At 37.2% G+C, this 26,439-nt stretch overlaps 3 long non-coding RNA genes across 4 annotated transcripts in view; 1 reads left to right on the top strand and 2 right to left on the bottom strand.

The window, feature by feature from the left end:
- The window catches only part of LOC309510125, a 148,759-nt gene extending 144,637 nt beyond the window's left edge, over nucleotides 1-4,122 (bottom strand). The window contains exon 1 of the long non-coding RNA XR_014210219.1: nucleotides 3,878-4,122. This is a non-coding gene — a long non-coding RNA (uncharacterized lncRNA). The remainder of the gene's footprint in view (nucleotides 1-3,877) is intronic.
- Nucleotides 1-26,439, top strand: part of LOC309510129 — a 211,980-nt gene that overhangs the window by 120,763 nt on the left and 64,778 nt on the right. The window lies entirely within an intron of this gene.
- LOC309510117 lies at nucleotides 5,768-10,650 on the bottom strand. Of its 2 annotated transcripts, XR_014210209.1 has the most exons (11): nucleotides 9,571-10,650; nucleotides 8,636-8,833; nucleotides 8,449-8,498; nucleotides 7,958-8,006; nucleotides 7,782-7,853; nucleotides 7,596-7,677; nucleotides 7,473-7,506; nucleotides 7,303-7,389; nucleotides 7,005-7,160; nucleotides 6,585-6,843; nucleotides 5,768-6,492 (listed from the first exon to the last, which is right to left on the bottom strand). It is a non-coding gene; the product is annotated as an uncharacterized lncRNA (long non-coding RNA). The 2 variants fall into 2 exon arrangements; XR_014210210.1 differs by lacking the exon at nucleotides 6,585-6,843 and having other exon boundaries at nucleotides 9,571-10,296.

Below are 26,439 nucleotides of genomic sequence, written 5' to 3'. Positions count from 1 at the left end.
GTCGTAAACCAGTCCGAGGCGGACCGACTTATTTTCAACCATATTTCAACGTTGAAAGACGGTAATTGTTTACTGGGTTCACAGTCATGTTTTTATTTTATCTGTCAGTAGCCCACGTCTCGTCTCTTTATACCGGACTATCATAAAATAAAGCAACTTTTTTTTCGGGAGCTTCCTCTGTTTCTCTGACTGAAAATATCTGTATGGGAGTCGAGAGAGTGCTAAAGCTCCTCAGGTCGTATTTTTGGTGGCATATATTTGTAGAAATTATCATTCTTTCTAAATGTGATACAAATATGTCCTGTAACTAGCCGACCAAATAAACAGAAACAGACGCGACTGAAGTAGTAAGTGTGTCCTCTTTCTTTTGTGAAATAGACCTAACGTTAACGGTAATTTATTTCTGAGTGACTAATGTGCAATTTTGACATTAATGAATTCATTATGATCAATGTATCACTTTTTATTGTAAACCTGTGGTAAAACATCGATGCTTGGGTTTTAAATATTCAAGTAAACAACAAAAATGCCAGCAAACGGCCGCTTTTATCATGTTTGTTTTCAACGCTGTTTCCAGTGATTTCTGATTCGTTTTCTGATAAAACTTCCATTTGTCAGTGAAATGATGGGTTAGTGTGACGTTGTTCCAGAGAGGCGTGTTACGGGCGTGTTTTAGTGAAGCGCTGTGGAGCTTCTGGCCCGAACGCGGCTATCACAACGAACTTATTCTGCCTAAATAAAGTAATGATTACTGTATTTATAACTAGCATATCTGTAGTTCCAGTCTCTGCATTGTAAAATGTAAGTTAGGCACGCGAGGAGTGAACATTTAGACATAGAGAAAAAGTATCAAACATAGCCTGTGCATAAAAGTTAGCTTTTCTTTTACACGTGTGCAGTGCCGTCGCTGGTGGGGTGCGAGGCCCTGTGCGAACTTGAAATGCGAGGCCCTGCTCTTTGATGTGTATGCTCAATTGCGCAGTAATTACACAGTCACACGGACGTAGCTGTTCTAATTCTTTTGCATGCATAATCTTGCTGTAATACGTTTTCATCAAGTAGAATAATACATAATCATGGACATAGTCTTGCTATTTATTTCAGAGGGGAAAAAAATCAACTGTCCAACAACGAATCCGCCTATTTAAGCAATGTGTATCTAAATGGTCCAGTGGTATAACTTTTGCCTAGCGTGTCAGAGGTTGTAGGTTCGATTCTGATCTCGTATGGTTTTATTTTTCTCGTATAACGTTAGTTTTTTTTTTTCTCATCAAAACCGAATATGTTAATCAGTGGTTGTATATCAAGCAGGGACACATTTGTGTGCATTATGTTAGAGTATCCACAACGGATTGAAGCGCGCGTCCAAATGAAGACAGTGCGGCGTGTGCGCAAGCCGCACGAGAAAACACTGCAAGCACTTTGGTCACTTGATTTAAATAACACATTTCGATCTTCTCTTATTTTTTCAAAAAAAAAAAAAAAACGAACGAAATGAATGCTCTGCCAGTTAATTGGATATGTTTTATTTATTTGTAGAATTGTTACATTCGTGCCGCGAGAGGTTTAAAAAAGTAAAAAATTCAATAAAAACAGCAGGATTGCGAGGCCCCCTATTAGCGCGAGGCCCTGTGCGGTCGCACAGTTCGCACAGTCTATGCGACGGCTCTGCACGTGTGTGAAATCCAAGTGTGCGTTGCTGACTTCGTTTAGCCGCAGCATTAACGAGTCACATAATGTATTTAGTGCATCACTAAATAGTAGATTTTAGAAGGCAGGCAGCAAATGATGATTGAAAATGGTTTGTTGTAGCTTGATGGAATAGATGGATAGAATTAAAAGAGTGCAGGTAAAGGGATAAGCAAGTTGACATTGTAATTATAAGGTAGATTATAACATTGACATTTGGCAGACGCTTTTATCAAAAGCGACTTACATTGCATTTAAAGGTACACACACACACAAGGAGTGACCTTTGTCTTGTTTAATAATAATACAAATGATGATGATAATAATAATAATATCATCATCATTGATTTTTAAAAATTATCACTGTCAATATTAATAATAATAGTTGATTTTTTTTGTTCAAAGGACTTTAAGTTTCATATCTTAAGTTTGTATTTTTAATATACATTATATTTATCAGAACTTTAATATTTTCTGTTCTGTTGTGACAATAAAACAAACAAGTTTATTTTTAAACTGCATTATCATATTATTTTAGTAAGGCTGAGGACTCTACATTATGAAATTGTGAAATAACTACAAATAACATATGTTTGGGAAATCTGTTCATGTTTTGTTACGCGTTTCTGGATAAAAAAAAAAAAAAAAAATGTATTCATGTAATTTAAAGTACTGGCTAGATGTATTGGTGCTCTGTGCTGGAATAAAGTTTTGAAAGAGTAATACAGAGTGATGTGTTTATTTCAAAGTGAATTTATTCTTTTCAGATTAAATAATTGTTAGTTTATTTTACAGTTCTTTAAAGTAGGTAATGCAAAACCCTAATAAGAAAAACTGGTAACTCCTTTAGTGTTGTTTTTTATTTGTAAATAGGTGTTCCATCAACACCAGGATGGTGTAAAATTTGACTCCTATAAAGTTGAGAAGATTGTCATTTCCATTTTTTTAAAGTGTTAGGTCAACACCAGAACAGTGTAGAATTTTAACTCTGCCAGTGTTTGCTACAAAGCTGCACCCAGCTCTGTAACAGTGTTGTTGTTCTCTGCATTGGTGTTAAAATTTTACTCTCTTAGTGTTCATATTGTTACACTGTGTCGGTGTTGCGAGAGGCAACACTTTTGAAAGTGTTGAACTAACACTTTGTGGGTGGTTCCCATATATACACTTTCAAAGTGTTGAAATTAACTCTATTGGTGTTGATTTCCGGATTTCAAATTTACTGTGATCAAATTATGTACTAGTACATATTACATATTACAGCATTGTTTCAATACAAGACATACCAATGGACTCGCGCACCTTTCTGTCTTCTTTGGGCACCAGATGTTCCTTCCTCACCCGAAACAAAGGACTTATTCGATTAGCTTGCGTTGATATAGGACTGGTCTTCCTTCTCTACTGTAAAACAAGAAAGGTTCGACTTACTCTATGTGCAATAACTATTGTTCTTGAAACATAAATGAAGACAGTTATAAATAAGTTAATTTACCATACGATTCAGGAGAGAACATCTGATGAGTAAATACTGATTGCAATATTCTAAAAAATAAATAAGCAAACTTAAGAACAATTCAAATTCCCTAACATAGGGGTTTATATAAACTGATATTCTAATATAAGTAAGAAGAATTTAATAGCAGGGACTGTATCAGTTTTCTTTAAGGATTTACAAAATAAAGAAAAGTCATTTTTTAATGCATTCACATTTGGAAGAGATTTTGTGAAACGACATTTGTGGATATAGAATTTAACAAACAGTATAATATTATTGATCAAATATTCAACTTTTTTATTTTTCATTAAAAGTCCATATTTGATCCCATTCCAGGAAAAAAAAATCAGATCGTGACGTAACTCTTTGATAGCGAGAAAGTTAACCTGCGCATGCGCGGCCCCGCCCACTAAATCCAGCGGGGTGAAGCTGGAGCTCCAGCGAGGGGAGGAGCTGGAGCTCTAGCTCCTCCCATTTGGCGCTGCATCGAGTACATATTTATATATATATATATATATATATATATATATATATACACAGTACCAGTCAAAAGTTTGGAAATGTTACTATTTTTAATGTTTTTGAAAGAAGTCTCTTATGCTCATCAAGCCTGCAGTTAAAAAAAAAAAAAAAAAAAAAAGTAATATTATGAAATATTATTACAATTTAAAATAATGGTTCTCTTTTTTAATATACTTTAAAATGTAATTTATTTTTGTGATGCAAAGCTGAATTTTCATCAGCAAGTACTCCAGTCTTTGGTGTCTTATGATCCTTCAGAAATCATTCTAATATGCTGATTTATGATCAATGTTGGAAACAGTTGTGCTGCTTAATATTTTTTTTTATAACCTGAGATACTTTTTTCAGGATAATTTGATGAATAAAAAGTTAAAAAGAACTATTTATTTAGAATAGAAATCTTTTGTAACAATATACACTACCGTTCAAAAGTTTGGTAAGAATAATTTTTTTTTTTAAAGAAATTAGTACTTTAATTCAACAAGGATGCATTAAATTGATAAAAGGTGATGGTAACGATTTATATTGTTAGAAATGTTTTTATTTTGAATAAATGCTGTTTTAATGAATAAATGCTGTTAACGTTTTACTCAATGAATCCTGAAAAAAGTATTCCAAAAAAATATATTAAACAGCACAACTGTTTCCATCATTGATAATAACTGAGTATCAAATCATCATATTAGAATGATTTCTGAAGGATCATAAGACACCAAAGACTGGAGTACTTGCTGATGAAAATTCAGCTTTGCATCACAAAAATAAATTACATTTTAAAATATATTAAAAAAGAGAACCATTATTTTAAATTGTAATAATATTTCATAATATTACTGTTTTTTGTTTTGTTTTGTTTTTTAACTGCAGGCTTGATGAACATAAGAGACTTCTTTCAAAAACATTAAAAATAGTAATGTTTCCAAACTTTTGACTGGTACTGTATATATATATATATATATTTTATGGCAAAAGAGAGCAAGCAAGCCTTGTGTTGTTCCCTGCCCACGTTATATCACGGGTGGGGAGGACACACACTTCAGCTTTGTGTTGCTTGTTTGGGAGTGGAGCATGCCAACAGTCAGTTCTCGAGGGGGCTGACTGTGAGCATTGCGAGGAGCTGTCCGTGAGGACGCTCCGCTCCCGCCGGCCATTCTTCGAGGAGGACGGTTCGGTGCGCGCTCCCCGAGGCGCATTTCATTTCATTTTTCGGTGGAGTATCCCTTTAAAGGGTCAGTAAGAAGCCAATATTCTAACTGGAGAGCTAACTGTACGTTCACACCGCCGCCGACTTGAGCTGCAAAGAAGCTCTGGCCGCCCTGTCAAGGACGCTTGTCAAAAAGTACGGGAAGCTTGTTGACGCTTTGGCCAATCTGAAGTCTGTGTCACACCATGAAATGTTATAACGACAGCATTTTTATAACCGTTTTGGTCACATTTGGTCGGGAAAAAATAATAATTAGCTATTATTATTATTATCATTGACATATCATGACAGAATTTTCATTTTTCGGTGGAGTATCCCTTTAAGAAACACAGAACTCACTCTTGCACTCACACACACACACACACACACACACACACACACACACACTCAGATATGTGGTTTATGAGGACTCTCCATAGGCGTAATGGTTTTTCTAATGTACAAACTGTATAATCTATCCCCCTACACTAACCCTACCAATCACAGATTTAGTATGTTTTTTAAGCCGTTTGGTTTAGAAGGACACCCCAGATAGCAATGAGTCGGCGGCCCACCGTCGGCGCTCCGGCGGCAGTAGAAGCGGCAGAACGGCGACATCGCAAACACGTTGGACGGCGCACCGCCGGCGGCAGCCGCTTTTTAAAAGCGGCAGCCGCCTTCCTACCGCCTTCGTTCCGCGGCCGGCCCGCGGGCCAACCGCCGTCCCGCCGCCTTTATATTGAAGGCGGCCCTTCCGCGGCCCGCCGGAGGCAAGCGCTATTTTCGAGCGATCTGCCGCCGCTTATTCTGGCTATATATAATATTTAATATTTATAGCATGCAGTTTATCAAGAATAATGATTGCTCAAACCAGACAAATATCCATTTGGCATTTTTATTCCACATTTCAAAGTACATTAACTGTCATTTAAACAAGATGTGTCAGATCACTGAAACATAACAGAAAAATAAATAAATCAATATACTAACATGCAGGTTTCTTATAAAATTTTGGTAAAACAAAAAACAAAAACAAAAAACAGCCTTACAAGCAAATTACAACTCTTACAATAATTGTTCATATAAAGAGGACAGCTCTAGGGTGAAAAAAATTACCTGTAAACATTATGACAAGTAAAGAGAATACTTGATACAAAATAATGTGCAGGATACCAAATAAATCAAAGTATGACATCACATTTACAAGCCATTTCTAACAATAGGTTAAGTGGTAGTAATTTATAGTAAAGCTCTGGAGTAGAATAGACCATTATAGCTGCAATGCTGACCTGTGGCACAAGGACTTACAAGCATTATTTGAAAAAAGAAAAAAAAGAAAGTAATTTCCACAGTTAGTGAGTATAGTGTGACACTTCTGACTTCTTTAGGGGTCTTGATGTTACTGACTGCAAGATAAAGAAAGGATTCCAGTTGTCAGTGATTCTGGGGTGTCAGTAGTCAGCCTAAGTGGTCGGCTGTGGGTCCCTCTCAGCTGTGCGGTGCCTTTTTCTGCCTTTACGGTCAGATGCTCCTTTCAGGTAACGCGAAACGTTAACCTAGACCGCTTCATCAGTGGCATCCTGGGTTGCCAGGTTCTTCCGGATGGCTAATTTAGAAAATACAGATCTGTCATTTCATTTGAATTGCATGAGGCCATACACATCTACTTAAATATAATAAAAAAAATATCCAACTTACTTTGAACAATGGTCTAAAGCAGTGGTTCTCAATTCCAGTCCTCGTGACCCACTGCTCTGCACATTTTGTATGTCTCCCTTATTTAACAGACCTGAACCAGATCATCAGCTCATTAGGAGAGACTCCATGAACTGAACTGAGTGTGTCAGATAAGAGAGACATACAAAAAGTGCAGAGCAGTGGGTCACAAGGACTGGAATTGAGAACCACTGGTCTAAAGGAACATGTCTCTAAAACATGCTTTATCCCCTACACCGAGCTGAAAATCCCAAAAAGTGTTACAAATTACATTTCTCTGAAGCTTCTCATAAATAAATAAAAAATGTGAAAGGCTAAGGATTCAGACTGTAATATATGCAGTTTACAATCTTAAATTTTACTTTTTAGATTACTCTATGGCGTTATAATCAGCAAACTTACAAATTGTTCCTGGAGCTTTTTATCCTGCTTCAAACTGTTGTCAAGACACGGCAAATCTTCCTGGGTGTGTAGGGGGAGTAACAGATCCCCTGACAGGGATAACGCCAACATCGCCAAACTCTGCAAGACGTCACAGCATAAGGGTCTGATCTGCACCTACAGGGTTTCCCAGAATAAAATAGTCAGTCCTGGTCCCTCAACTACTAAACTATAACATTTATATCTAGGTCTACTACATGTACAGGTAGCCCCAGTGGGAATTAAACCAACAACCACAGGTGCTGTTTGCAAGTTGTACCTGATTGCCCAGTGCAAGCAAACGTCTTCAACATTGTTTGTTGAACTTGCTTCACCTGCTCTTGAAGTGAGCCGCTGTCATCCGAAGCTACAAAATGAAAGGCATATGGTCATTTTGGACTTACATCACACACAAAAAAGTACAATTTAAGAAACAGTGCAAGTTCTCACCTGCTCGTGCATTGCTTTCCCTCAGGGCTTGGTTCTACATTTTAAAAATAAAACAAACAACTAAAGGCACTATTTGCAATACTGTTAAAACACTGGACATTAAGACATAGGGCTAGAATATACCTTCACAGCTGAAAACTTCATGCTTGACACGAGATGCCATTGGAGTACAAGGGCCAACAATAGAGCAATGACTTTCTCCCTCCTATTGATAATCATTGACATGTAAAAATATGTTTGAAGTTATTGCATACATTTAATGAATTGGACTTAAATGTAACACTTAGTTAAGCGCAACGTATTACATACCTCCAGAGTTTTCACCCATATGCTGCCAGGGTAAATTTGCTGCCGGGGGAGTAAAGCTTAGTACTTGATGAGCTGGGGGAGCAAACATAACAGCTTTAATTTCAATGCAGAGTATTGCATATTCAGTAATGAAACAATAATTGAACTGTGCAAAGCTAATGGAATGTACAACACACCTCAACACCTTTCATCCAGAAACTGCTGCAGCGAATCCCATCAAGTGTCCTAGTGAAAAACAGATTATGATTAAAGGATTCATCATCTTAAAGTCAGCATGAAATCAAATTTTACAATTTGTATTTTTATATGTAATATTGTAGTGTTTATGTAAATGATTCATCTGTGCACTTCATTTTTTATTCATGTACCCTTATAATATTTAATCAAATACGTTACCCTTCCCTCCCCCCTCGAAACGACTTCTCTTCCGGTCATGTGCAATGGCGTGAGGGCGTAGCAACTCCCCTCAAACCATTAGTCTGCTATAAGCAGAGATGGAGAGGAGGAGCGCTAGAGTAAAACCCTGCTCCTCTATTCAATATTCCCTTTCACTTGGAAATACGTCACAACACTGGAGAAAAGTCGTTTGTAACTTCCAGTTCATGCCAACTTTAAATAGAAGCAATAGTTTCCAAGACAAAAAAACTTCACAAATAACATCACTTACTTGTACTCAAACTCTTGGCGGATTCTGGATTACTGGGGAGAAACCTGGTTCTAAGAAAGAGGAAACAGAAATTTGATGATAATAATAATAATAATGAATGAAAGATTCCGCTATCCACAATAAACAGACAAATAAATTACACAGATGAAATAAAGGAAAATCAAATGTACAAGTCAGACCCATTTACCTGCTCCCTTCATGAACTTAAAATGATGTTTCTCCCAGGTGCTGTGTGGAGGTGTGCAGCGGATGGCTAAATTGTTCCTTTGTCTTTTTTGCAGAGGTTAAACGGGGCAAATGGCACATGACCTTCGCTGAGCCACTCTTGCGGAACAACTGCAAATGGCAGATCCTCCTTGTTGATAAACTGAACAATGTGAAGCATCTAAAATAGAAGAAACATTAGCATAAAGTATACTTTTTGATAAAAAAAAATTCAGGCAAAATCAACAACATTAAAATGCTCACACCTTCGAAAAAGCAGTAATTTTCACAAGTGGATCAACAGAAAACCATGTTCAGACAAACAAAATCATATAAAAAACCTATATACATCGTTATTTTTGTAAGAAAACACCAAAAGTTAAACTAGTCTTTCTAGATGTAAAGTTTGGCTACCTACTGTAGCTAGATACATTTAACATGTAACGTTAGAACATGCTTGAACTCAGTGTGTAAAAAAGGTGAAACAGCATGTGGTAGCGAACACTAATCTAGACTAGCAGCATAATTATGTTTAGTTAGAAAACAACACAAGTTATACTGATCAGTCTTTCTTGTCGTGAAGATTTTGCTAACGTTACCATTCCCACCGTAGTTCAGGAACTGTAACGTTAGTTAATTCGACTGACCAATACTATCTTAAACCACATGTACTCACACTTGTATAAACATACATAACAGTTAAACATACTTAGAAGAAGAAAAAAACTCAACGCCAGGAAGAAACTAAGTAACGTTAGCCTAGCTATGGCAGAAGCATGGCGGAAACTTTGCAAACAAGGCTAACTTACTTTAGCTTGACTAGTTAGGCAAGAACAGATTTTAAGAAGAAGAACTAAAAACAATGTCAAAAATTAACATATATATATTGCGTTAAACAAAAAGGAAAAATGTACTTACTTAAAAGATCGTATATTTCCTCTCTCCAAATACTGAAACCGTGTGACGACGAGACGAGTAAATCTGCTTCAGTTTTTTAGGTGCTGCCCCTCTCGACCGGTGGAGGTACTTCTCTGTTTGTGCTTTAACACTTTCTTAAACATTTGTACAGGTCGCAAAACTCGCAATTGCAAACTGCAAAGTAATTCCTTATACATGTAAAAGGTAAAATAAATTAAAAATTGAGCTTGTAAAACAATGAAAGACATAACCACAATTTCCTGGAGTGACAGAGAGACAAAATATTTATAAATATTTCACTTTATCCTTCAGGTCAAAACAGGGATTTTCATGTTTCTCATAGACATTACCATGGTTGCAAATTAATAAAAAATATATAAAGCAAACCCAAGATTTTGGCCAAGTTGCAGATGTCTTTCACTGTTCACTGATTTCAAGCATTGGTGAAAAATCTAACTTCATCCATTTATTCTGCTAAATTGTTCATACCATGAATGAAATATTTATTTTAAAAACTAATCAGAATCAGAAAGATATTTATTGCCAAGTAAGTTTTACAAAAGGAATTCTTTTTGGTCTATTGGTGCATCTCAAATTGTGCATAAATCAAAGAAATGTAAAGAATTGTCACCTTAAGTGAATAAAATAATTCTATATATTTTACATATTATCGCTTCAGAGTTTCAAAGTAATTTAAATGTAATTTCCTAAACCTTATCATGGAATCAGTCAAATCTGTTATAACCCCTAATGGCTTTGGAGCAACAACAAAAATGTATATAATTCACATAATAATTATAATCGCTTTAAATGTGAAAAGTAGTTAAGATGCTGTCAGTTTCACTCATGGCTGGTCGATTTCAAAGCGGCTTGCCGCCAGCCGGCCGCGGTTCATTTAGACGGCGGCAACCGCCAGAGAGAATGAAGTCGGCGGCCCGGCGGCTGTTCGCCGGCGGCATCTCGCAAGAAATGGGAGTGACGTATTCGGCGGCAAACGCTTCATCGCCGCCAGCGGGACGCACCTATAGCCGACAGCTTGGGGCCGGCGGCAAAAAGAAGCCGTGCCGATATTTTTTGCTATCTGGGACATATGTCCTCATAAACCATGTTTACGTTGTAATACCCATGTCATTATACACATTTGTGTCCTCATAAACCATATACAAGAACAAACACGTCACACACACACACACACACACACACACACACACACACACACACACACACACACACACACACACACACTATGACACACTATGACACACTGACACACACACACAAAATGCTCTGACAGGAGGAGGACAGAGTAAAGGTACACAGGACCTACAATTCCCACACTTTTATTAGCCCCGGGTCTAGCCGGACAGCCTGTGTGTGGGTGTGGGTGTGGGTGTGTGGTCATTGAAAATGTGTTCAGATATTCTTCACAGAAAATGCGCCAAGGCCAATGAGTCTGAGTTTGAAAAAATAATTAATCGTATAATTTTTCTCTTGATAAAAAATGAAACCGGGTCCTACAGACCCGAACACCATACAAGGGTTAAAACGACACTAACGAGACGCTTAACAACACAGCGTACAAAACAAACATTTTATATAGATATCATATTCTAATTAAATTAATACTTACAATCACAGAAATAATGTCCTTGGCGATGGTCAATTTGCTGATGCCGCCGCAACTGCTGCTCGTGTCCGAAAGCTGAATCATACGTGTAACAGCTGTTCTAAATAAGCTACATCTGATTGGTTAATAATAATCCTATTTCAGTATCTTGCCGCACTATTGGCTCGACTGATATAGTAGGCAACCGCGTTTGCCTGCATATTTACGGGTCGTGCAATATAATTTCGGGGGAACATGTGCAATAAATGGGAGTGGCAACACTTTTCATATCGTTGAGAATAAAACAACCGTCCCAACTTTACAAATCCAGGTTCTCCCTCCATGGGGATCATCCATTTCGAAAAGTAAAGCAGATACGGAACCTCGGCCCACGCGAGATGCAATGCGATTGGTTGCTGGACCAGCCAATGGAATTAATATGTGCAATATTAATATTTAAAATTGCCTAGTCATTAGATTTGTGAATTCTTTTTCTGAAAAACAAAATTATATCATTAATCTTTTAATTATTTTGGCGAAGTTTTATATCCATAAGACAAAAATAACTCAAAAGAAATCCTCCTATATTACCTTTTATAACACTGATCTCACAATATACTTAGAATATCTTTTAAACATGAGATCACAAAACAAAAAGCTTATAAAAACAATACAAATTTTAAAGCTTTTCAAATACATATAACTGCCCTGATATTATAAACTTTGATTTCTGTATTTATTATTTATTTTTTATTTTATTATTATTATGTACATTTATACTTTAGTTGTTGTTGTTATTCTTTGGTTTATACATTTTGAATTGTATTTACAGTGCCTTGTATTCATTTAGTTTTTTGTTGCATTGTAGGCTACTTGAAATGTTTGTAATTTAACTAAATAAATAAAAAGCACAATATGTTATGTATACCATACGTAATAAGATATATTTCTAAAATCAATACTTTCAATATTATAATATTATATATTATATGACGTTACTGTCACAAAAATTGCTTTAATGGTTCTGTTTTTTTTGTTTTTTTTAAGCAAGTCTGGAGGCTAATGAAATGAAACAGATGAGAATCATTTTCCCATCTAAATACAGTTGATTTTATTGTAATGTGATGAATCAGAAAAATAAACAAATATAACATTCGCTTAGGCTGTTTTTTAAATGGACCAAAACAAAGTGAAACCAACGTAACAATTTGAAGTGACCAGACCACTGACATTGATAATAAATATTATAAAAAAATATATATAAGATGGCACCACAAGACGACGTTCACTTGCAGAGCAAATTTAGCACGTTTATAGTTAACTCAACTGGGTAGCAATTGTGAACAATTTTAATAGAGAATTCAAAAATAATTTGGATTTCTTCACCATCTACTACTAACCGGTTGGATGGTGTATTAGTGATATTGAAAGCTGATTTGCCTTTATAAATATGCGGAAAAGGGCCAATTTAAATATTAATTTATATGATGTCCGATTTATTCTCTCTTGTGCCTTTTTGCGCGCATTTTCCACGGGTTTTAATAATAAAACTGGTCTGAAAGAATGAAAATCATATTAAAGTAAACGTCAACATTAAGGTTGCAATTATTTAATAAATTGAGTGATGTGCGCGTGCATGCGTGGTTCGAATTTTAGTTGCTATGTAGGTTATGAATTCTGACTGCATATATATTTACACTCGAACCGGTCGCTGTCTGGGCGTGCGTGCATGTTATGATTTGAATGTTAGTTGCTATGGCGACGCGTTTTATGAATTCTGCGATCTGCATGTATCTCTCTGCTCAACGATCGACCGCTGTCTGTTGGTTGAGAGACGAGGCGAATTAACAGACTGACTTTTGCGGAGAATTTTCTGGCCGAAACTCGATACTTTGAAGCTTTTCTGGATTGCTGAGAGGAGACCTATATTCTTGAAGGACATCGGAGGATATATACTTTTTGAAAGCGTCATCTGATAATACTTTTATTTGATAGTTCTTTTCCTATTTTAGAAGTAACGTTAGCTTGTTTGATATTTTTTTCAGGGGAGTAACTCTATTTCTGAGGATATTTCTATTGTATTGTCTTGTCTTGTATTTTGTTCTGATTTTCTTGGCAGGTTGTCGATGGCTCGTAATCGAATGATGGGTGGAAGAGGAAGTGAGTGCTTTAATTTTTAATTAATTTTTTATGGTGTGTTGTACAATGACTGACTGATCCCATTTGATCCCATTTATTTGATTCATTGCATGTGAAATAAACTTGAATTGAATTTGAGTAACTTAACTGAAGTACAAATCTGTAATTGACCACAGACATTGATTATTGATTATGATTAAACTAACGTTATGTGATATGTGAAATATTCCATCCTTAGAGCACTCCAGATCCAGGAGAGCTGCTTTCTGGCAGACGGCTGGTCGGGAGGTTTGGAGGCCCGATTCTGATGACCGTGATCAGGATCCGCTGCCCAGAGATGGACAAAGTAAGTTACACAATTTCCTTACTTGAGTGAAAGTAAGTTACAGATACTTCTGGTCAAATATTACTCAGTTACAAGTAAAAGTTGAAAAGACTGATTTTTACTTGAGTAAAAGTACAGAAGTAACGTTACTTGTTTTTAAAAGTACTTAAGTATCAAAAGTAAAAAGTAAATGTCAATGCATTGTTTTATTATTGTTTGTAATACTTACAGTACCTTATGCCTCTGAATCTATGCCTGCCTACCTACCCACCCTCATATCAATATATCATTTATTTCTAGAACACAGTTCCTGTAGTGGGATTGAATGTGAGATTGAATAAGTGCTCTCAATAACGTCCACAATAGTTTCGGGCTGTTCCCTCAAATAGTGCCCTATTTAAAGATTTTTGGCTTTTAGGATGAATATGTCAGCCACTGTTATAAGCTAGTGTGCTCCAAAACAATGACAAAATGAGCATTTAAAAGACCAAACCCAACATTGAAAATGAAAGTCAGATTGATGTCAGAATCCAACTACTTTCTACAGAAATGTAACGTTAGTGGAGTAAAAAGTATGATACTTGTCTTTCAAATGTAGTGAAGTTAAAGTAAAATGTTTCCAGAAAAAACAGTAACTTACTCAAGTAAAGTACAGATACTCAAAAAGTGTACTTAAGTACAGTACTCAAATAAATGTACTTTGTTACTGTCCACCTCTGCCGCTGCCAGACCCGACCCAGACACAGAGCCAGGATCGTCCTGGATATTTACCATCTCTGTCTTCTGAGTTTTCTGTTTCTGTGTCCACAGGTCAGGCTCACGGGACGAGGGCGAAGCAGAACCCAGATGTTGGACGTCAGTCCACTTCATCTAACCACTCTCGCAGAGGTCAGAATAGGCTTTTAATAAAGATGTAATGGCTTAGTTTCTATTTCTATTTTCAATGGCTGATTTGTCAACTAAACCAACTAAAGTAACGATAACACTTTATTTTGATGGTCCCTTTTGAACATTCTGTCGACTATACGTAACTTTGCAACTACATGTCGACTAACTCTCATTAGAGCATCAGTAGACTCTCCTTAATATGAACTTTAACTAATGTACGAGGCACTGCGAGTGCGAGCTGACATCGCGTTTGTCTCTCAGGCTTGCTTTCACTGCGTGATGTGTCAGTGCAGTTATAGATGTCCCCAAATTAGTTTTTGTCTTATATTTATATCATATTATGTTGTTATATTAGAATATCACATGATCAAGAGTGCCGTTTTCCTTTGCACAATTGCAAATGTGCTATTTATTTTATACAACAGTTAAATTAACAATAAAGTTAACATTGTGAGTTACTTTTTGGACACAATATTGTCAATTTTCACTTTATATCGCCGACGAGATTTTCATAATGAAGCCGTAGTCCAACAGACAGATTTGTTTTTTACTGAAATCCGCGTTTTGAACGAATCATTTTAACGATTCAATGAACAATCACTTTGTTTTCTGAATGAATCAGCCGTTTGAACCATAGACTTCATATAGATAGACGCCCTATCGACCGCTACTGCCTACTGGCGCGGGCGAGCCGTGGGGCCGCCATCTTAGACCGGTCACCCGCTCCACTCAGTGTAATCTGTATGGCAGGTGCAATGAGCTGTCAGCGCATTTAATTAATCATACCTCACTGAATACCGAACTGATTTTCACGCGGGTTTGTTTGCTGCAAAGGTCATTCATGTAGCTATTATACAGGACACATGGTTCGGCGTATTTTAATATTCATAGTAGGCTTAACAGTAATATAATATTCTGATATAAGATATAAAGTGACCAGACGTCCAAAATCAAAATATGTGATGTAGGATATAAGCTATTTTATAAATCACACACTATAAATATGATAAAGAAGCAGAAACAGATAGTTGCAGTAAAGCAAGATATTTTAATAAGTTGAAGAAACGTGTGTGTTTTACATTTACATTGCTTCCTGATATCACGTGCGCAAACACAAATAACCTATATTTATATATATATAAAACAGTTATGTCCGGTCGAACAATGTATGAATTAACTTAAGATTGGATTGCGGTAAAAGTAAGTTTCGTGCCTCTTACAAGTGCTTTCGAACTTCTTTCTGATCTGAATGGTATGTGGAAAACACTTGAGTTGAGGGAGGGAGAAAACACGCAACTGAATGCCTTTTCAAGCGTCTCAATACTTGAAAAACCACAGGAAACTACTTTTAAACACGAAATTACTTGATTTACAGAGGGTCTATTCGCACGTTTATAAACGTTAACGTTACCTGAGGTAATTTTCCTGGACCTTTTTACAGAAGGTAAAAGTCGCCGTAATCTTTACTGACATTGTCCAAAATGATTACTGAGATGGCACATTCGGATGGGACTAAAATAACCGAGAAGCTCTTGTAATTATTACTTTACCCCACCTCTCCATGTCAGGTGAACACCGGCTGGTGCAGTAAACATTGCCTAGCTAACGTTAGCTGGCTACGATATCAGTACAGTAATATCAAAGATCCTTGCTCCTTCTCAATTATCTGGTAATATTCTATTCACAAAATACAACCAATAGTACGGTAATGTTAAAAGTAATCCCCCGGGCCCTATTTGCGATGGTCCGCCGATTAGAACAGGAAAATACTCCACAGTGCTCTAGCATCTTCACTGCTGCCACACAACGAAACTAGGAACACGACCGGTTTAAGATGGCGGCCGCATTTCTCAGTGCCCAGCGGCCAATAGGGCATCTAGTCTCTATATAATATCTATGGTTTGAACAAATCGGTTGAATAAATGACTCCAACAACTCGCTTATTAAGACAGTGACTTGCCGCCACCTACTGGTGGTTTTAGTTTCATATTTAAAGTATTCTTTAATTAAAACATTAAAAAACTGTACAGTAAATCATTAAATCATTTTAAAATATCATCTAATTATTATCGACAAAACGTTGAAAATATCGAGACATATTTTTGTCAATATTGCGCACCCCTAATGTACGGTATTCATTTTGATTTCTTCAGGTCTTAAAAAGGTCTTAAAAAGCCTTAAATTTGACTTTAAAAATTGTGCAGGTACCCTGTAATACTCTAATGAGAGTTAGTAGACATGTAGGTGCAATTTTACTTGTAGACAACTGAATGTCTGTTGGGAGGAGCATTTTACTATTAAGATTTGAATAGTAAAATGTAAGTTATATCATTATGTCATTGCTTAATTTGACGTCAGAGATGGGTCTAATAGTTGTTTTCATTAGTTTTTTCTTCATTTCAGAAAAAGCTCCAGAACGTCTTTGCCTCAGGATCTGGAAGGCTACGAAGGGACTTTTCAGCTGCTGTTCCGGTAGTGCTGTGACTGAACCATCGTCACCTTCTCCAGATCACTCCGGCGTCAAGCCAAATAATGGTAAATCATTATTTCTCCAACATTAACATCTAACCCTAACGGTCAACTAATACTCTACTAATACTCTAATGAGAGTTAGTAGACATGTGCAGTGTTACTTATAGACCAATTATAGGTTTGTAAACATCCGGGATGCGTGCGCATCGTGGTTGCAGAAAGACCCGTTTAACAGCTGATCCTTACACGGATACGGATAAGAATAATACTAATAGCTCGATTTAAAACATTTTATATTTAATTTTCGTAATGTTCTCCGCATATTTGTTTGACCACTTTTGGTCCCGACATGCGCAGTAGAACCTGCGTGACGCCGTGTGACGTAGGGTGATAATTCCCCTATAGACTTATAGAATGTCTTAAAGGGACCAAAATAAAGTGAAACCAATTTTTTCCAACATTCATCTGACATTTTCGGAACATTCCGAGAACATTCAAAAGTAACGTTCCAATAATGAAAAATTATAAAATAGAATGTTCCTTTAACCAAGATAAAACATTTTTGAAACGTTGAAAAAACTGGATGTTTTGAACGTTCAGGGAACATTTAGAAATAATGTTTTCTTAATTGAGTGGGAATGTTAGCAAAATGTTCTCAATAAGGCATGAGCTCGATGGCTGTCTGACACACACCAGAAACACACGCACAGAAAGCCGCTTCACAGACAGCATACGATCCAGAAAAGAATTCAATTTCACCACTTATTTCTCTTGAATTGTCAAAAACATGCAAAATTGTCAAAATGGCTGTCGTGCCGAGTATTACAGAGTCAGTTATGTCATAAATAAGACATTGCTATGCATTTAATAAATGTGTTTAATAAAATATATCTATATTTAGATATGGCCCATATGATCTTTACCATTACAAGAACTGAGCCACATGTGCCAGAGTTGGCCAAATGAAGCCTGGAAATGTATGTTTTCTTTTTAATTAAAGATCAGATAAAATAAGAAAAATAACTTTAGCGTTGAATCGGAATCACCTCGTAATCGTGATAATAGTGAAATAAAATTACTATTAATATTGTGAAATAATATGTTGGGACATTTATGCAGGCATTAAGCAGAAGTCAGGTGGATAGCGTGAACAATTCCCATTACTTTAGATTTGTAACTTTACAGATAAGATTTGAATAGTAAAATGTAAGTTATATCATTATGTCATTGCTTAATTTGACGTCAGAGATGGGTTTAATAGTTGTTTTCATTAGTTTTTTCTTCATTTCAGAAAAAGCTCCAGAACGTATGAAGAAACCTGGTCGTTTCCAGAAGCGCTGGAAGGGTTTTTTCAGCAGCTCAAGAAATGTTGTGGAGCCTTTTATTCCTCCAGCAGATCCTGTTCCTGAACCATCATCGTCACCTGGTTCAGATCACTCCGGCGTCAAGCCAAATAATGGTAAATCATTATTTCTCCATCATTATTTTAAACAGTATTATCTTGTTTTCCACTCAAAATAAGGCTTGTTTTTACAGAATATTAAAATTATTTCCCCCATTATAAAATTATTTTCTCGACCAGCGCTGACATTTTTTAAATAAAACAATGGATCTAGCAACAGACACTTTACTGACTATAAGTACATTTTCAACTACATGTCAACTTATTCTAACCCTACTAGGGCAGGGATAAACGATTATTTTTTAAACGATTAATCTAGCGATAATTTTTTCGATGCATCGATTAATCTAACGATTCATTTTTCCAGTCCGATTCGATTCGATTATCGATTATCTCCCCAATCCCCATTAATTGACTAATAGCAATTTATACATGTTAATTTACATATCTGAATGAAAAAAACATGAATTCCTTAACATTGCAATATATGTTTATTGCTCTTAAAATTCCAAAATAAAAGACTATACAAGTGCACAGTAATGCATTCTTAGTCAGAGGTAGCATTCAATAAAACCTTAAAGCCTTGAAAACACATAGCTTACTGAAACAAGCTTACTGAACACATAGGGCCTAGCTTACTGAAAAAAAAGTTCTTCTTTCAGATGAAAATAACAACAACTTGATGTCTAGTATTCAATAAAAAAATAAAAAGGTCACCCAAAATACTTGTTTAGAGCAATTGAAAGAATACAGTAACCAATGTAAACTTGAGGGCTTTAAGCTAATACAGAGAGTGCTTTTCCAACAAAAAATAAATATAAATGAACAGTGGGAGCCAGCAGCCTGTCATGGCGTCCTTCCTGAACCAACAGAATTGAACATTTATGTTGAAAACACATAGTCCTAGCTTACTGAAAAAAGTGCATATTTTAATTCTTCATTCACATAAAAATAACAACAACGTATAGTAATACACTCTGCCACTCACCTTTTTCTTAAAAAATAAATAAAAATACTAATAAAAAAAAGTACTTAACTAGAATTTAATAAATGGAACATTATTGTAAAGTGTTACCGATTTGTTATACACCGATTCAGACGCCTCGTGAGTTCAGTGTTGGACAGATCAGTTGTTTTAACCATTCATTGAAGTGAATCGGTTCAAATGAGTCATTAGTTCGCGAATCGGACGTGTCATTAGTGGACGTGTAGCCTACGGCAAGCGTTGTGTGATTATCCCGGCAGTTTATTTTTTACCACAATTCACACTCCGCGGTAATTCAAGAGAAAAAAATCTCCGAATGCTCCACGTGAAACTTTGGTCTTCCGTCCTTTTTCTATCGTGTCTAATGATTTTGATTAATATGCACGAGGGAGAGAGAGAGAGCAAGACAGCGCTCGTGTTGTTTGAAGACGGTGAGTGTGCGCGCGCGCGGCCGGGGCTCTCTCTCGTACTTATATGTGCCCTGTCAAGCGCAGTCAGTCATTCTATTCTACATCACTCACCGATCAAATAAGGCTTTGGCGGCCGCCCCCCAAAAAATTCAATGCAGGAAAACCCCTGGATGGATAGAATGATGGCCATCGCGTATCAGCGCACTTAAGGTACACACTGTGAAGTAATTTGCACACGTTTTTTAGAGAAATGAAAACAGGTCGACGAATCGACACGCATATTTTGCGTCTACGTATTTTTTGCATCGACGTCATCGATGACTTCGACGCGTTGTCCCAGCCCTAAACCCTACCAGTCTACTAATACTCTACTAATACTCTACTAATACTCTACTAATACTCTAATGAGAGTTAGTCGACATGTAGGTGCAATGTTACTTATAGACAACTGAATGTCTGTTGGAGGAGCATCACAATAAAGAGTTTGCAGATATTAAGCAGAGACTTTGTTACACTATTAAGATTTGAATAGTAAAATGTAAGTTATATCATTATGTCATTGCTTAATTTGACGTCAGAGATGGGTCTAATAGTTGTTTTCATTTGTTTTTTCTTCATTTCAGAAAAAGCTCCAGAATGTATCTTGGAGGATACGAAGGGTGTTTTCAGCAGCTCTTCCAGTGATGCTGTGACTGTTGTGGAGCCTTTTTTTCCTGAACCATCATCGTCACCTGGTTCAGATCACTCCGGCGTCAAGCCAAATAATGGTAAATCATTATTTCTCCATCATTATTTTAAACAGTATTATCTTGTTTTCCACTCAAAATAAGGCTTGTTTTTACAGAATATTAAAATGATTTCCCCCATTATAAAATTATTTTCTCGACCAGCGCTGACATTTTTTAAATAAAGTCTACTAATACTCTACTAATACTCTATTGAGAGTTAGTCGACATGTAGGTGCAGTGTTTCTGATAGACTTATAGAATGTCTTAAAGGGACCAAAATAAAGTGAAACCAAAGTAACAATTTGATGTGACCACTGACATTGATAATTAATATAATAAATAATAAATAATAGTAAAAACAGTTTTTGATATCTGAAATGTTCCATCATCAGGCCGCTCCGGATCCCGGAGAACTGTTTCCACAGATTCCTCTCCGGGCATCACGCCATCCTCATCTTGGTCCCTCCCTGAGGCCAATGTCGAGAGAGGAAGTAGAGAGTCGTTGAATCTGTGCAGCCGAGGCTCAGACAGCGTCGAGGGGAGCAGGAGTGGCGATGGATCGGAGAGCCCAAGCGAAAAGGGTTTGTCCAGGTCCAACAGCCTCGAAGGGTTTCTGTGTCCTCCGCTGCCGGGTCAAGTTCCTGTCGAGCCAACAGAGACATCAACTGGCCGAACTGCTCAGGGTGCCGTGGAGGCTTCTCCTGTGAACGAGAGCTCAACAGGTGAGACTGAAATAAGGCTTGGCAGTGCAAAGTCTACAGATAGAGATTTAGCTATTTCATGCATAACTGAGTCAAGTTTTTAACACGTCCGATCACATTTACTGTTGCTCGACCAGCACTGATATTTTTCAAATAAAACAATGAATCTAGCAAGCTAATAATTGTCTCATATTTTTCTGTTTGTTTTTCAGAGTCCTTTGAGTCTCTCTATAACGTGGAACAGTTAATTGGATCCGGAGGATTTGGCAGAGTGTTCCTGGGAACACGCAAATTTGATGGCAAAAAGGTAAATCTTACTGAATTGCACAAACATTTTGCTCTTGCATGCATCAAAACACATTTAAAACAATTTACAGATGGTTTAATACTTAATACAAAGCCAGGTGCTTGAAAACTGTTACTGTTATTGAAACTGTTTTTTTTTGTGTTTTTTTTGTGCAGGTTGCCATCAAGCGGATGCTCAAGAATGACAATTATCGTTATCTTTATATTGTAAGTTGGCCAAAACCTGAATGTGTATTGAGTTGTTTAAGTGCAGATTACTGTAGTTAATACACCCGTAGGAAGCATTAGGTATAAATGTGATCAACAAATAAGCCTAGAGGCACCAAATAACTTTGAGCTGAAAAGGCTCTTTTGAACGCATCTAAAAAGATCAAAGAATAGTACATTTCAAAATGATGTTTTCTTCAGATTTTTACCCAGCTAACCTTCTGTCTGCTTCTTCTCTCTAGCCTGGGAATCCCAAACCTCTCGTCACAGAAGTGGCGCTGCTGATGATGATGAGGCAAGAACCCATAAGCCCCTTCGTCATACAACTGTACGAGTGGTTTGAACATCCTAAAGAATTCACTCTGGTTATGGAGTATCCGGGGCACTGCGAGAGCTTGTTTGACATAATCTATCGTCAACCTTGGAGTGACTGGTTCTCACGGGTCGTCATGAGACAGGCTGTGCGGGCAGTGCTACACTGCATCCATCATGGTGTTTTCCATAGTGACATTCATCCACAGAATGTCCTGTTTGAGAAAGACACGCTAGATCTCAAGCTGATAGACTTTGGCTGCGGTCAGCTATTTAGTAGTGAAGGCTACGAGAGAAACAGATACAGGGGTGAGCATTTTGGGAGTGTGGAAACCTGAAGGTAGTGACTTACAAATTTTTTGATGATGCTTTAAAAAAAAAGCTCAACAATGTGCAAATGTCTTCCTTACAGGAGTTCCGGATTACTGCCCACCTGAAGTCTTTACAGAACCTCGATTCCACGCCGTCCCAGCAAACGTCTGGTCTCTAGGAGTGGTGCTGTACGAGTTGTCGAACACATGTCTTCCTTTTCGTGATAGAACGGAAATCACAAAGGCCGAAGTTACATTTCAGAACCCCAACTTATCCAAACGTGAGTGAATAATGATGATAACATGGATAAACACACATAAAGCAAACGAGTTGTACAGAAAGTTAAAGGTTGTAGTGTGTCAGAATTTTTATATATACTGTAGCTCAAAGTACACCGAGAGCATCGCTGTTTTCAAAAATGCCAGGTCACATGGTCATGACTAACCAGCTCTCTCCTTATTAAAATGTGTACAGACTGCAGGGATCTGATTGGACAGTGTCTAGCTCGCGATCCAGCTGAACGCCCCAGCTTAGAGCAGATGTTACAACATCAATGGTTTGTTCGTACACAACGCTAGATTGGAGAAGCTGAGGAGATTCACTCGATCAGTTTCAGGTGTGTGGAAGTGTAACAAGCAGAGTAGGATTATTATCTTTTGTCTTAAATTCTGGATTATTTGTAGTGAGATTTTCAAATTTGTGTTCATTGTAATGTTCTTGTTATAGTCAAATCACCTTCATTTATATAGCGCTTGATACTGTATAATAATGGTAAATCATTATTTCTCCAACATTATTTTTAAAAGTATTATCTTGTTTTCCACTAAAAAATAAGGCTTGTTTTTACAGAATATTAAAATTATTTCCCCCATTATAAAATTATTTTCTCGACCAGCGCTGACATTTTTTAAATAAAACAATGCATCTAGCAACAGACACTCTACTGACTATAAGTAACTTTTCAACTACATGTCAACTTATTCTAACCCTCTACTAATACTCTACTAATACTCTAATGAGAGTTAGTCGACATGTAGGTGCAATGTTTCTTATAGACTTATAGAATGTCTTAAAGGGACCAAAATAAAGTGAAACCAAAGTAACAATTTGATGTGACCACTGACATTGATCATTAATATAATAAAAAAATAATAATAATAAAAACAGTTTTTGATATCTGAAATGTTCCATCCTCAGGCTGCTCCAGAACTGTTTCCACAGATTCCTCTCCGGGCATCACGCCATCCTCATCTTGGTCCTCACCCTGGTCCTCACCCCCCCCTGAGGCCCATGTCGAGAGAGGAAGTAGAGAGTCGTTGAATCTGTGCAGCCGAGGCTCAGACAGCGTCGAGGGGAGCTGGAGTAGCGGTGGATGGGAGAGCCCAAGCGAAAAGGGTTTGTCCAGGTCCAACAGCCTCGAAGGGTTTCTGTGTCCTCCGCTGCCGGGTCAAGTTCCTGTCGAGCCAACAGAGACATCAACTGGCCGAACTGCTCAGGGTGCCGTGGAGGCTTCTCCTGTGAACGAGAGCTCAACAGGTGAGACTGAAATAAGGCTTGGCAGTGCAAAGTCTACAGATAGAGATTTAGCTATTTCATGCATAACTGAGTCAAGTTTTTAACACGTCCGATCACATTTACTGTTGCTCGACCAGCACTGATATTTTTAAAATAAAACAATGAATCTAGCAAGCTAATAATTGTCTCATATTTTTCTGTTTGTTTTTCAGAGTCCTTTGAGTCTCTCTATAACGTGGAAAAGTTCATTGGATCCGGAGGATTTGGCAGAGTGTTCCTGGGAACACGCAAATTTGATGGCAAAAAGGTAAATCTTACTGAATTGTACAAACATTTTGCTCTTGCATGCATCAAAACACATTTAAAACAATTTACAGATGGTTTAATACTTAATACAAGGCCAGGTGTATTGATTGATACGCAAGATTGACAATGATCGTTATCTTTATATTGTAAGTTGGCCAAAACCTGAATGTGTATTGAGTTGTTTAAGTGCAGATTACTTTAGTTAATACACCCGTAGGAAGCATTAGGTATAAATGTGATCAACAAATAAGCCTAGAGGCACCAAATAATACTCACTAATAAATAATAAATAAAACACCTAATACTCTACTAATACTCTAATGAGAGTTAGTAGACATGTGCAGTGTTACTTATAGACTTATAGAATGTCTTAAAGGGACCAAAATAAAGTGAAACCAAAGTAACAATTTGATGTGACCACTGACATTGATCATTAATATTATTAAAAAATAAAAAAATAAAAAAACAGTTTTTGATATCTGAAATGTTCCATCCTCAGGCTGCTCCAGATCCTGGAAAACTGCTTCCACAGATTTTTCTCCGGGCATCACATCCGCCATCGCTGCACTGACGAGAATGTCTCCCAAGCGTTGGGCTGGATGTAATAATCCACATAGCCTCTCTCTATTTACTCCCGAAATCTGAACCGCTGAAGACGAGGTGGATTAAGTTTGTTTTTGAAGAAAATGCTCCCTCAACTCTACCAAAATTCGTTTATGTCTGCTCGAATCATTTTACACCGGACAGCTTTTTGAATGAGGCTCAGTATAAAGCAGGTTTTGCAAAAAAATGGCTCCTGAAGGATGTAGCAGTGCCAACTGTTCATGATCCAGCTACACATCTAGAAGTATGTATTACGCGTTGGTTTTCCAAATTGCCTTTGAATTTGTCAAGTTCATAATAACATGTTAGACTTATAAAGTTTGTGATAGCATGTGATAGCACCATGAGTCCAGCTATGTTGTTATTTTTTTATCGCGCTGATAGTGGAATCTTTATTTGTTAAGGACAGCACATCAGAACAGAGCAGCCAAACCAGAGATGTTGCTTGCCAGACAGACGCAAAACCGCTGACCAAGTCTGTTGGTACTCAGTCATCAATGAAGACGTTTCATGTTCGCTACAGGAGTTCAGGTATGTTTATGTATTACATGATACTGCTTATACAGAGGACTTATAACTAGTCTTGTTACACAATAAGTGTCACATAACAGTAACACACAACTACTTTGTATATTACAGGTGTCCAGACGACAGATAGAGTTTCAGACATTGACAGTTTGTCACCAGCAGCTGGTTTAATATTTAGGACCTCTACACCTATAAAGTGGCCATCAAAGAGACCTCGTGTGGAACTGGAGGAAGAGGATGACGAAGAAACCCTAATGGACACATCATCTGTAGTAGCACCTGAAGAGCAAGATTCTACATTTGATCCAGCAGAGACGGACACAACTTTAACGGAGACAGCAGACATGTCGTAAGTTTCAAAACTGCATTTGTTTTAGAACAGGGGTGTCAAACTGAGTTCCTTGTTGGCCACAGCACTGCAGAGTTTACCTCTAATCATTATTAAACACACCTGAGGCAGCTAATCAACTCTCTAAGGCTCATTAAAAAAGTTCAAGTATGCCTGTTGATCCTTCTGGAACTGAGTTTAACACCCCTGGTTCAGAATTTTATTATTATTATATTTTGTTACTTTTGTATTTAATATTTGTTAACCAGTACGAGTTTTTGTTTCTTAGTGCTCAAGCAAAATGAGACGCTAGATCGCCTGAGTGAAAGGGAAAGGGTCATCGTTGGAGGTGACATGAGGGCTGACTCACCAGGTACATAGTTGTAAATAAGAAGGATGCATGGATGCTCAGGTATTTTCCGGATCATGAAGCATAACATGCATAGGTAGTATCTAACTGAATTCAATGCACTCGTGGTAATAATGCTTTGTGTAATATTACTTTCAAAGGCCACTCTGCAAAGTTTGGAAGCTATACATTGATGGACCTTCAGACCAACACCGTAGTGGACACACAGCTGGTTCAGGTGGGAGAGAAGAAATATCACTATTTAAAAAAATTACATTTTGAGAAGTTTAAAACTTCTGGTTTGTCTAAGTTGATTGTTTCGTTCCCTATACTTGTCTATTTCAGAGTAACGAAGTGGGAGGAAGCTACCACATGGAAAAAGGATTACAGAGGAGCCTTGCCCTGTTGGAAGCTCGTGGTGTTACTCTGGAGTGTATTGTAACTGAC

The sequence above is a fragment of the Leuciscus leuciscus genome (genome assembly GCF_965113295.1).
Source record: "Leuciscus leuciscus genome assembly, contig: SUPER_11_unloc_2, whole genome shotgun sequence".
Taxonomy (NCBI): domain Eukaryota; kingdom Metazoa; phylum Chordata; class Actinopteri; order Cypriniformes; family Leuciscidae; genus Leuciscus; species Leuciscus leuciscus.
This window is presented reverse-complemented; position numbering and strand designations above follow the sequence as displayed.